Source organism: Alligator sinensis, unplaced genomic scaffold (assembly GCF_000455745.1).
Source record: "Alligator sinensis unplaced genomic scaffold, ASM45574v1 scaffold374_1, whole genome shotgun sequence".
NCBI lineage: Eukaryota > Metazoa > Chordata > Crocodylia > Alligatoridae > Alligator > Alligator sinensis.
Window position 1 is genome coordinate 3508 of NW_005842383.1, and position 12776 is coordinate 16283.

The following is a 12776-nucleotide window of genomic DNA, read 5'->3' on the forward strand; positions in this document are numbered from 1 at the left end:
TCTCTGCTTATGAAACTAATGGATAGAAAATTACCCAGAGTGATCCTAACCCCTCATTAACTAGAAGCTACTGAAGCCTTTTTTCCAAATTAAATTCTATCATTGCTCTTAATATTGCTTTCTCCAGGGTCTGCCCAATCCTTTAAGATTATGTACCAACAAGAAGAATGTATTTGGTGTTGTGAAATACACCATATTTCACCTTTCAGACTAATATCTTCTCTCTTGAAATTATTAGAAGTAGTACATTACAGGCAGCAGTAGTGCAACTATCTCAAACACCTGGAGAAACCGTTTCAATGGAGACAGGGAATTTCTCTGTTCATTTTATCCTTCATCTCTCTGCTGCAAGTGCCAATAACAGCACTTGAAGTGGACTATTATTTATTTTATTATATATGAGGAAATCTCTCTCCTGGGTATAATTGTTTTTTGGAAGTGACCTATTATTGTTTAAAAAATGAAACAAACTGTAACAGTTGATTGAAAGAGAGAGGTAGTTAGCCATGTTAGCCTGAAGTTAGGCAGACATTGCCCTGCTTTCCACTTTATGGAAAGTTTTAACTTTTATCTGGTGATCTGCATACACAATATTCTCACTACATTTCTTCAGGACCTATTATTGCTGCTAAGGAGCTTTGTGTGGGTGTTTTTACTGTTATTACAGTTGGGAGAAATATTTGCAAGAAACATTACTTTGTCAAATGTTCAAGAACATATACCAAAGAACAACTGTCCTTAGTCTCTGTGGATAAAGCTATAATGACAACTTTCCCCTTCTCACAGTCAGTGTTATACACATATAACTAGAAACATAAGCATATCCAGGATTTTGTAAAGGGGGTGTAAAGACACCTCACTTCCTTTTCCACTCCCCTTCTCTACATACCACTGCTAGTGTCCCTGGCTGACCCACAGGCAGAAGGAACTCCAAAGCTGCTACTGCTCCTGCTCCTGCTCCTACTCCTGTTCCTGCTCCTGCACCAGCTGGGCTCTGTGGGGAACCAGGCTCAACTGGGAGTAGTGATAACAGCAGTGGGCAGCTTCCTTATACAGGAAATCCTTGCTATTCATGGGTTCGGCGTTCGCAGTTTCAAATATTCACGAATGCCGCACCCACATTTTAAATACACTTCATACACTTACAGGAGCTCTGTCACTGACGGAGCTGTGAACCCCACTCCCCCCCGCCCCCTCTAGTGCCTTATTCACAGATTTTGCCATTTGCGGGGGATATAAAAACATATCCCCTGCAAATGGCAAGGGTCGCCTGTATGTGCATCTGTTCCTTGGCTGGTGGGGAATAGGCAGGGGGACCAGGCAAGAAGGGAGAAACTAGGCCCTGACACCACTATTGTTGCCACCACTGCCACTGTCCCCAGCTAAGGCCAGCTCAATGTGCAGCCTGGCTAGAGTGGAACAGGAGCAGCTCTGAAGCATCCCCACTCCTGCCTCAGGGCAGCAGGGCACACCAGCATCAATGGACAGGGGAAGGACAGGGTGGGAGGGGAGGAGGATGTGCAGCTGAATATAGAGGAGAATGGAGGGAGTGCCAGAGCAAAGGCAGGGTGAGATTCTACCTGATTCAGGGACTCAACCTCCCCACCCCCCAAAAAAACCTCACAAAAAACAAAAAACAAAAAAAACCCCAAACCTTTAAATACTGTACAGTGACATGAAGGAAAATCATGTTGGTGAGCAACATGGCAGCTTGCTTTGCAGATTATAATAAAGGTAGAGATCTCTATTAAAACATAATGGCCACATTATAGACAGTATAACTTAATAATTGCCAGTTGTTGTACACCATTTTGAAAGTTCAATGAATAGGTAGTCAACATTCTCATCTCAATCTTGCTTATCAATAACTAAAGGTTGTACTATTAATGTCAGATGACTAAGCATAACTTCAGATATCCTGGTGATACAGTGTACTTTGATTATACCAAAGTTTATATTTCTTATCAGACATAATATTAAAAGTATGTAAGATGAACTATGAAAGGAAAACAGACAATTACTATTAAAAATAGTGGGTTAAAATTTTAGTTGAAATAAGATTTTATTCCCATTTTCATTCTCCCCCCAAAAACCCCTAAAATGCAAGCATGTTTCTGTTTTTTTAAATATATTCTAACCATGAGGTATTATTGTTACCCACTGATTATGATGAAAAGAAAAGGATCTATGAAAATGTATGATCTCTTTCTAGGAGCATAGAGGGTTAAACATGATGTGAAGATCTTTTAAGATTGATTGAAGCATCATCTTTGGCCCTGACCCTAAAAACACTGATATACATACCTAAATATGCATATAAGTATAAATAATATTATATTAATATAAGTGTTAAGCATATCAGGTCCTTTGAATGTAAACTTCTTTGAGTCTTACATGATTTTTCATTTCTTGCATAAATCATGTTTGCATATGTAGTGCATTGTGGCTGATAATAACATACAGATAAATGATTAAAATAGTTTTATGGAGTGTTTATTATTTGTGCCATGCTCCATTGTTAGATATGTTTAAACATTTTTATATGTTCCACACCCTTATTACCCTTTGAGATTATAACTGTTGTTTTCTTGTATATTAATAATTTATTTGTGTATTTGTTCCCAAGAGAATTGGCAGAGAAAGAATGATAAATGCATTTATTAATGTATTAATAAACCTCCCAAACAGAAAATTTCACTCCATCCAGGTGGAAACCAATCACTTTAAAGCAAAACTTAATGAATATCAAAAAAGGTTTTTTTTTATTTTTTCAATAAGTTATGGAAGAATGGTGCCCTACATGCTGGAAGTAATTAGAAAGTACAAATAGCAATTTCAGAAAAATTTCCAGGTCATTTTTTGCTGTAGCATAGAGTTCATGAGCATTTAGAGAAATACATATTTGTTATATTTAAGTAAAATGAATAGCCATTTCCTGAAGGTTGAGAGGTCTCATGAAGTTGCTGGAGATTTCACCTTGTCAATAGAAAAGGTTTCAACTACTTTCAGCATTTCTTTTCATAGGACATAAATGTATAATTCATGCTATAACTTCCAAAAATATGGACAAGAAAAAGAAATCTCTCTTTTTGTACAATTTGTTCAAACAGAAGTTTCAATAAAAGAAATGCTCTGCACTTTGTGTATTCATTTATTCCTACACAAAAAGGAGTCCTACTTATGCAAAGCACTAGAGTTTCTGCTGATTCTTATGCACTTGAGTAATCCCATCCCTATTCAAAACATACTTAAAGAACATGTTTAAATGCTTTTCTGAAGAGGGATGTGGTTACTTGTATGCATAAGTGTTTTGCTGAATTGGAGCTTCAGTAGCTAGACTTCATAGCTTCATCTATATCTTCCATTATAACTCACATTAAACCCCAGGATGTAAGTAAATGTCATAGCCTTTATTTTTCAAATCACCTGTAGAATAGATAAATATGTAAGTAAATTAATAGTGTACCTAAGACTTGCACAGTGTAACTTCTTTAACAAATAAATTGATGTCTAAATTTCCGATTAGTAGTTGATAAATTAATACTTATTAATCATTAATATTAAGCAGCTAGAAAAATATGTTTAAGTGTCCATGGGCTCTTCAAGATGGAAGAAATCCCGCAATGAATTCTAAAGGAAAATGTCCTTTAATTACATTTTTTCGGGTAAAGGGGTCAAGAAAAGCATGCAGATTTCCTGTTTTGAAAATCAGCTGATGGTTTGTACAAGATGTAGGGCAAGCTACAACTGTGGAACAGGAGAATGTGAAAGCCTGAGAAGGTCAAGGAAAAACAAAGAATCAAAACAGCCAAGGGAAACTGATAGAAAAACTCAAAGAATAATCACTTGACAGAGGAACTGGTGGGATATAAAAGAAAGCAAGTCCCAGCTATACTGCAGGAAATACATTTAAAGAAAAATAATTCCTATTTGAAAAAAAATGACTTTGTCTATGCTGGAGTATGGAAGAGTCTCATAGATACAAAGTTTAGACAGAAGGAAATTTTTTTAAAAGTGTCATCAATTTACTTGATACAATACTCATTTATCACCAAAACTCCATTGAACTCATGCAGAAATATTTATAAGCAAACATGTACTTGTATAAGCTCCAGTTCTGTCTAAAAATGGGGAGGGGGGGAGGATTTAGTTTGTGTCACACCCATATTTCTTACTAGTACAATATTTTAAAAAGGGAGAAAAGGAAAATAATAAAAATTGCTGTTTGCAATGTGTGTCCATGTGTGTGTGGGTGTGTGTGTGTGTATATATATATATATATATGTGTGTGTGTTTATGTATATATGTGTTTATATATATATATATATATATATATATATATGCACACAGCTATGTTATATATGCACACACACACGTGAGAGAGAGAGATATATATTATATATAAAATCATGCGCGCGTGTGTGTGTATAACATACCTACTGCTATATATCTACTACTCCCCCAGCTCCGTATATATACATATATATATCACAAGCTTTCTATGAAGCTTAATTTATCAAATGCTGTGAAAGGACATGCAGAAAGCAGAATATAAGAAGGAGAGACAAATATTGGGATCCAATCCCTGAACCCAAAATTATGCCTCCCCTCCTGCCATGCACTTCTAATAAACCAAGAACTTCTTTACAGTCATCCTCCCAGTCATACATGTTGATCCATCTCCACCATAGCTACAGTCCACCATGCTGTTGTTCTATTCCTTGAGTGTGTGAAGGGCTATGTTTGAAAACTGTTCTGTCATGACAAAGGGATATTCTGCCCATTTAATGGAAATTTCTTTCTTGCCAGGTTATAAGAAGACATAGACAAGAGAATTGTCTTCACCAGGAGCAAGTCATGCCTGACCAACCTGATTGCCTTCTATGATGAGATGACTGGCTCTATAGATGCAGTGTACCTTGACTTTAGCAAGGCTTTTGATACAGTTTCCCACAACATTCTCCCAGGCAAGCTAAGGAAGTGTGAGCTAGATGAATGGACTTTAAAGTGCCTAGAAAACTGGCTGGAGCATTGGGCTCAGAGATTAGTAATCAACGACTCAATGTCTAGTTGGCAGCCAGTATCAAATGGAGTGCCCCAAGGGTTGGTCCTGGGGCTGGTTTTGTTCAATGTCTTCATCAGCAACCTGGAAGATGGGATGGAGTGCACCCTCAGCAATTTTGTAGGTGACATGATGCTGGGGGAGTAGTAGATACACTGGAGGGTAGGGCTAAGATTCAGAGTGATTTAAACAAATTGGAGGATTGGGCCAAAAGGAATCTCATGAGGTTTAACAAGGAATAGTGCAAAGTACTGCACTTAGGATGGATCAATCCCATGCACCAGTACAGGCTGAGGGCTGACTGGTTGGGCAGCAGCTCTGCAGAAAAGGACCTGGGGGTCACAGTGGACAATAAGCTGAATATGAGCCATCAGTGTGCCCTTGTTGCCAAGAAGGCCAAAAGCATACTGGGCTGCATTGGTAGGTGTGTTGCCAGTAGGTCAAGGGAAGTGATTATTCTCTTCTATTCAGCACTGGTGAGGCCACATCTGGAGTACTGTATTAAGTTTTGGGCCCCCCACTACAGAAAGGATGTGGACAAATTGGAAAGAGTCCATCTGAGGGCAACAAAAATGGTGAAAGGGCTGGGGAACATGACTTCGGAAAAGAGGCTGAGGGATCTGGGCTTATTTAGTTTGCAGAAGAGAAGAGAAGCCTGAAGGGGAATTTAAAATAAGACTTCAACTACTGTTGGTTCCAAAGAAGATGGAGCTAGACTGTTCTCAGCGGTGGCAGATGACATAACAAGGAGCAATGGTCTCAAGTTACAGCAAGGGAAGTTTAGGTTAGATATTAGGAAGACTTACTTTTTAAAGTAAGTTTACTTATTTAAAAATTTTACTTATTGAAATTTTTTATTTACTTATTGAAAAATTCAAGGACAGTAAAAACGTTGTTTTTTTTTTTAATAAAACATTGTTTGGTTTCTCAAGGTCTTTTTTTCCTGTTCTGTAGAAAATATTGAAAATACTTACCAACAAGCTCTGACTGGTAAATATTGTTCCTGTGTAAAACCGGAGATGGATCACTTGTATTTTGCTGAGTCAAAGCACAGAATAAGGCTGCAAAGCTAGACAACGTTATAGGACACAGCACATTTGTGCTATCCTGTAGGGAACAAGGAAAAGGAATCGTGTCTCTGAGTTAAAAAGGATGGTATTGTATTTGTGCATGGCTATTATTTTGCTCAAGGAAGGATCTTGCTAGTGAGCTATTAACTATGTTGTTGTAACCTGAGATTGAACTACTCTAAAGTAATTCCATGGGCCTACACCTTAAGGCAATTTGAGACTACATCTTCCCATCTGTTGTGTAAGAAATACTGACACAATATATTGATGGAAGCAAATTAGTTGGAGATTTCCAAGTGACTGTGCTGGTTTTCAGCTAAAAGCTTTAAAAGTGTTTTGAGCCCCTTTACATGAGAGACCGTTTTTCTCCCTATAGTGTTTGCTCTTGGCCACTGGGTTCCTAGGATGGGGTACTTACTCAGACCTCCATGCCCCTGGGGTTCTGTCCTTAAGCCAGCACTCAGCAGAGACCGGTGGGATGGTAAACAGCTTTATCTTTATTAGGAACAGGATTCAGCAACACACACGCTCGCAGCTTGAGGGGAGAACAACAACCCACCACCAACAAACCAAACCTACAGGGCATCCAGGGGAAAGATGCATTGCAGGCCAATAAAAGTAAATTCCATATATGACATCCCCTTTCTTTACTCTGGGAGCTCCCTCTTAAGTAGTTGAATTTTCATCAGTAGCTACTTTAACTCAGAACATTTGGGGATCATGGAGCCAGAGGTTGCTGGCACTTGGCTCACTGATGGGGTCTAGCCTTTACTGCTATGCCATTACATAGTTCTTGTACTTCACAGGCAACTTCACCACATGTCCACTGTTAGTTTGCTTGGTGCCATTCGGTGTCTCTGTGGGTACTGATGGATACTCTGAAATGTAATGAAACTTTTGCACTTGGTGGTCTGGTTTTACTTCTGATGCTTGTTCTGCTGTCATCTCTTGAGGTGTAGCAACTTGTTCTGCTGATGAGTAATCTTTCCTTAAGTGTCTTCTGTTTCTCCTATAGACATTACTGCTGGGGGGGTTTACTACGTAGGAACATGGTTCATCCCTTTTTGTCATAATGGATACTGGTATCCAACCTGTACTTGTTTGCATCCTTACTTTCTCCCCCTCTCGTAAAGGTGGCAAGAATGCAGCTGTGTGGGCATTGTGCGTCTTTTGGCACCTTTGAAGGTTCTGCAACTTGTGGGAGGCCTTTGACAGTAGTCTAGAAGTTAGCATTGCCATTGTAGCAGGGAGGGTATTGTGCAAATGTCTCCCCATCAGAAGCTGCGCTGGAGCATACTCAAAACCAGTAATAGGTATGTTCCTCAGAATGAGTAAAGCCAGATATAGATCTAAGCCATCCTGCAACGTCTTCTTAAACATTGATTTGATGGTCAGAACCATGCATTCAGCCTGGCCATTGTATTGTGGATAAACTGGACTAGAATGGGTGATGGTTATGCCCCAGTCAGTCACAAATTATTTCATCATGTTACTTGCAAATGGCATGTGATGATCACAAACAATTTCTTTAGGTATGCCATGGCAAGCAAACACAGACTTCATTTGGCTATTACCATTCCGGCTGTCTTGTCGGGTAGGTGCAAAATTTCAGGGTACTTGGAGTAATAGTTGACTATTAATCAAATAAGACTGTCCTCATAGGTCAAAAATGTCTGCTGCCAGTTTTACCCAAGGCAGATATGGGATCTCATGTGAGATCATGGGCTCCTTCTGAGTACTGGGTTGGAGCTCTTGACAAGGTGTGCAATTTGCAATCCATTGCTCGATGAGGACATTCATTTGAGGCCAATACATGATTTGTCAAGCTCATGCTTTTGACCTTTGTATGCCTTGATGGGGTGAGTGAAGCAATGTCAACATGTTGGTCTTCATGCCGCGTGGAATGATTATTTTTGACCCAATCATAAGCAAACCATCCTGAATCTGGATTTAGTCTTTGAGAGGCCAGTAAGGCTTTAGCTCAGGTTTAACTTGTTTTTGCCTGCTCAGCCATCTGTTAAAATGCTGGGCTCTGAGGGCTTGTAGTTCCTTGTCAGCCTTTGTGTTCTCCCATAACTGCTGGAGTAACTGGCCACTGAGTGGCTCTGTTTCAGTCAGACTGTGAATTTGGATGTCATATTTTTGTAGCTGCAATAGCGTCCTCTGTAGCCGTGCTGGAGCCTTTCCTATGGGCTTTGCAAAGATAACGTCCAGGGGTTTGTGGTCTGACTGGGCCCTTACCTGGGTGCCATACACATTGGTTGGAACTTCATCATAGCGAAGACAGTTGCAAAAAGTTCTTTTTCAATCTGAGCATAATTTCTCTCAGATTGTGTTAGAGCCCTTGAAGTATATGCAACTGGCTGCTTCTGCTGCAAAAGACATGCTCCTAGGCCATTTTTGGATGCACCAGCTTGGATTTCCAGCTGTTCTGCTGGGTTAAAGTATGTGAGCACAGGTGCCATTATGCTAGTTTGCTTGAGCTTATCCAGGGTTTCCTGATGTTTGGGTCCCCATTGCCAGATAAGGTAATTCCTGAGAAACTCTCAGTGGGGCTGGACTCATGTGGCTAGACTCATGTGGAATGTATTGCTATAGCACAGTGATGAATCCTGCCTTGCCAGTTTATTTTAAGTTAGATACTAAAATAATAAAATAATTATAATAAAATAATTTCCTGGTATGCACCACATCTATGTTGAATTGGTGGTATGACCAGTGGTGCATGGGTTTAGAAAAATTCCCTATGCAACCCTAGGAAAATTGAAGACTGCCCTCGAAATGCTGTAAGCTGTGAGAGTCATTACAAAGGTAACTAAGCCCACACCCTCAGTCAACAGCCTTGTGATCACACAAAAGAAGGATGGTTCACTATGGCTTTGTTTAGACCCACAGACCTCAACAAGGCAGTACTGAGGCAGCACTTTTCTATTCCCACTGTGGAGGATGTTCAAAAGAGCTTGTTAGGTAAAAAGCTGTTCATCATTCTTTATGAAAAGGATGGCTACTGGCAAGTCAAATTGGACAAGAAATAGGCAGAGCTGTGTGCCTTTAACACCCCATGGGAGACGGTTCCATTTCAATTGCCTTTTCTTTGGTATTAAGTCGGCTAGTAAAGTATTCCAACAGAAGAATCATTAGTGCTTTGGTGACATTCCGGGAATCCACACAATCATGGATGACATGCTCACTGCGGCAGCTACTGAAGAGGAGCATGATACTATCCTGAAACAAGTCCTGGAGAGAGCACGTCTGAAAGGAGTAAAGTTTAATAAGGACAAAATACAGTTTTTAGTCAACAGCATTAGGTATATGACATATCTTCTCAAAAGATAGTGTCATCAGATGATGACAAAGTGGAAGCCATCAACAAGACGCCCCCTCAAACAGACAAAAAAGGCCTTCAGAGACTCCTCAGAACCATTTAGTACTTGGCACAATACATTTCACATGAGTCCAGCCTATACCAGGCATTCTGGTTATCAAAGGTCTGTGAGTGCTGCTTTGCAGACATTGTGCCCATATATAGGGTACTGACTCCTTTTGCAGACTTTGGAGCCTCTACCTTTGATTTGCACATTTTTGCATAGTGGTTCACTCCAGAGCATTTGTACCAAGTTTCTCCAAAAGCTGGGCAGGATCTAGCCATGTGTGTGCTTCCACACTTTTTACAAACTTTGCCCTTTGCAGCTTGATGGCCCTCCTGTGGAGCAAACTTCATTGGTGGGTGGCTGCTTTGCTTTTGCTCAACTGTATGCAAGCTTGCTTCTGCAGACATACCATGAGCCTGAGCACTTGTGAGAATGTGCCCATCTGGCCTCGAACATTTGGTCATGTGCCACTGTGGCCTGGAGGTTCGGTGGTGTTCGCCTGTCCGTCCCAGGTGTTCTGTTGAGTAGGTATTTACCTCCGGTGTAGCCTTCCCCAATCTCTCCTGCCATGACTTTGAATCTTACTTCAGTGGAGGGTCCGACCACTGGGAGTCTCTTGACGGCAGGACGTCTGTCTGGTGGTCTTCTGCGAAGTTCCACCTTCCCTCTACCTCGCCCTTACACCCAGCCTTGATGGGTCACAGATGTCCTCCTGGCCAGATCCCCGACTGTTGAGTCCCTGAGTATGTTCGCCGGGATGGTCCTCTCTGCCTAGGTGTAAACAGCCCGCGATATCCTACCCACGCCCTGAGGCCATCTTCTTTTCCCTGAGGCTACCAATCCCCTCGAGGCTCAAACAACAATCAGGCTCCACAAGCCCTGCCCCTCAACCCCTACAAGAGTGGGAAACATAAAATACAAACAAAATCACTGATATACTCTGAGGGACCCTGTTCCCCCTTTTTTTCCCCGGCTCCCCTGGCCTAGTCACCAATACCTGCCCTCAGATACTAGTGGACTATGTTCGGCCCTATATGTGTCCGTGGTAGCCTGCGGGATACTCCACACTTCTTTTCACTTGTCGCCCAGCCTTTGGTTTCGCTGGACCCAATGTGGTCCTCCGGCGGATGCCTGAACCCATGTCACCCGCTGGGTCAGCTCTATGCCCCTGAGGTCTGTGTTTCACAGCCCCTCACGCTGCTCTTCCCTCCCATCTCCCACCTGGTGCACCTCTTTGGCTCTCCTGGTGCCCTCAACGGTCCCACCTGGTCTGTCATCTTGAAATGTGCTGGCATCTCCAGCTCCTCCGCTGTGGCCACCAGCGTTGGGATCTTCCTGCTCCCCTCTGCCCTTTTGTCCGGGTTCCCGGTCTTGGGGAGCCGCCTCCAGTTCCTGGATCCTTTTCTCTGTAGCCAGCAGTGTCTGTCCCACAGTGAGCTCTGCAGCATCCTCTCCCGCTGGGAGAAGCAGCTTCCGGCTCCTTTTGCCCCCACAGGAGCCTTGGGAAGACCGCTCCTGCTGGTGCTCCTGCCTGCGTCAATCTGCCTCCTCCTTCCTTGCCATTGGCCCGTTTTATTTCTGCCACCCAGCGATTGCGGCTGACATCATCGGCCAGCCGCAACTGTATAAAGGCGCGGCTCGTCCTGAGGCTCTGGCTTCGCCGCGGGTCCCGCTGCAGATAAGTATTTCCCTTTTTCTTTTCTTTTACTTTCATTTCCCTCTGAGGGTTCCTGCCCCTGGGGTTCCTCCCTGGCATTTTGGGGTCCTCCCTTCTGTTCTTCCCTGTGACAGAGAGCCTTTGCTCTGCAGATATCCACAGCCAGTGATAGGGTGAGGGAGGGGTATTCCAGAAGCCTTTCCTTGGGTTTGCTGTCAGTTACGCTGAAAACAATTTTGTCCCTCAACATAACATCCTCAGCAGCTGCAAATTCACAATGCCGTGCTCTATTTCAAGCTCTGTAACAAAATCATCTATGCCTGTATCTAGCTTGCCAGAACTGATACCTTTCAAAACCAGGGCTTTTTCTGGGTTCACAGTAGCTCTTGAATGCTGCAAGCAGCCCTGTAAGGTTTTTGTTATTAGGGTCGGCAAACACATCTTGCATGTTGTTGTAAATTTTAGGGCTTTGTCCCCAATGCAGTAAAGCATGACTGCAATTTTAAAATCCTCTCCCTCTTCCTCGGTCTTTGTGACTGCAAGGTATAATCAAAGCTTCTCCAATGCTCCCCAAGGTTTTGAGTTAAGGACAATGCTGGTGGAGGTTTGAAATGCTCCATTTTTTTTCTTTTGAATAAAAGCTGTAACCCCCTTAATCAGGCTGCTGATGACTCCCACGGGATGCCCATGCCCACTATGGGACAGGGAGGTCCGGGTGAGGAAGATCCCCTGCCCTCCATCAATGCTGACCTCATGAAAGAACACCTTGAGAGGCTGGATACCTTCAAGTCAGCTGGCCCTGACAATCTACACTCCAGGGTACTCAAGGAGCTGGTGAGCATCATAGCCCAGCCTCTGGCACAGATCTTTGAGAATTCCTGGCACTCTGGTGTAGTGCCAGAAGACTGGAAGAAGGCCAATGTGGTGCCTATCTTCAAGAAAGGGAGGAAAGTGGATCTGGAAAACTATAGGCCCATCAGCGTGACCTCTATCTCGGGGAAGGTCTTAGAAAAGTTTATTAAAGAGGCCATCCTTAATGGACTGGCTGATGCCAACATCCTGAGGGATAGTCAGCATGGGTTTGTTGCGGGTAGGTCTTCCTTGACTAATCTAATTTCCTTTTATGACCAGGTGACCTATCACCTGGGCAAGGGAGAAGAGATTGATGTCATATATCTTGACTTCAAAAAAGCCTTCGATCTGGTATCCCATGATCACCTCTTGGCAAAACTGGCCAATTGTTGCCTTGGGTCCACCATGATCTCCTGGTTGGGAAATTGGCTCTGTGGCTGGACCCAGAGGGTGGTAATTGACAGAAGTCAATTGTCATGGTGCCCTGTGACCAGTGGGGTCCCCCAAGGCTCTGTCCTTGGACCCATATTGTTCAACATCTTCATTAATGATGTGGACATTGGAGTCAGAAGCGGACTGGCCAAGTTTGGCGATGACACCAAACATTGGGGCAAAGCATCCACACCTGAAGACAGGAGGGCGAACCAGGCTGACCTGGACAGGCTCAGCAAATGGCTGGACAAGAACCTGATGGTGTTTAACACTGAAAAATGCAAGGTCTGCACCTTGGGAGGAAAAACTCGCAGCATCCTTATAGGCATGGA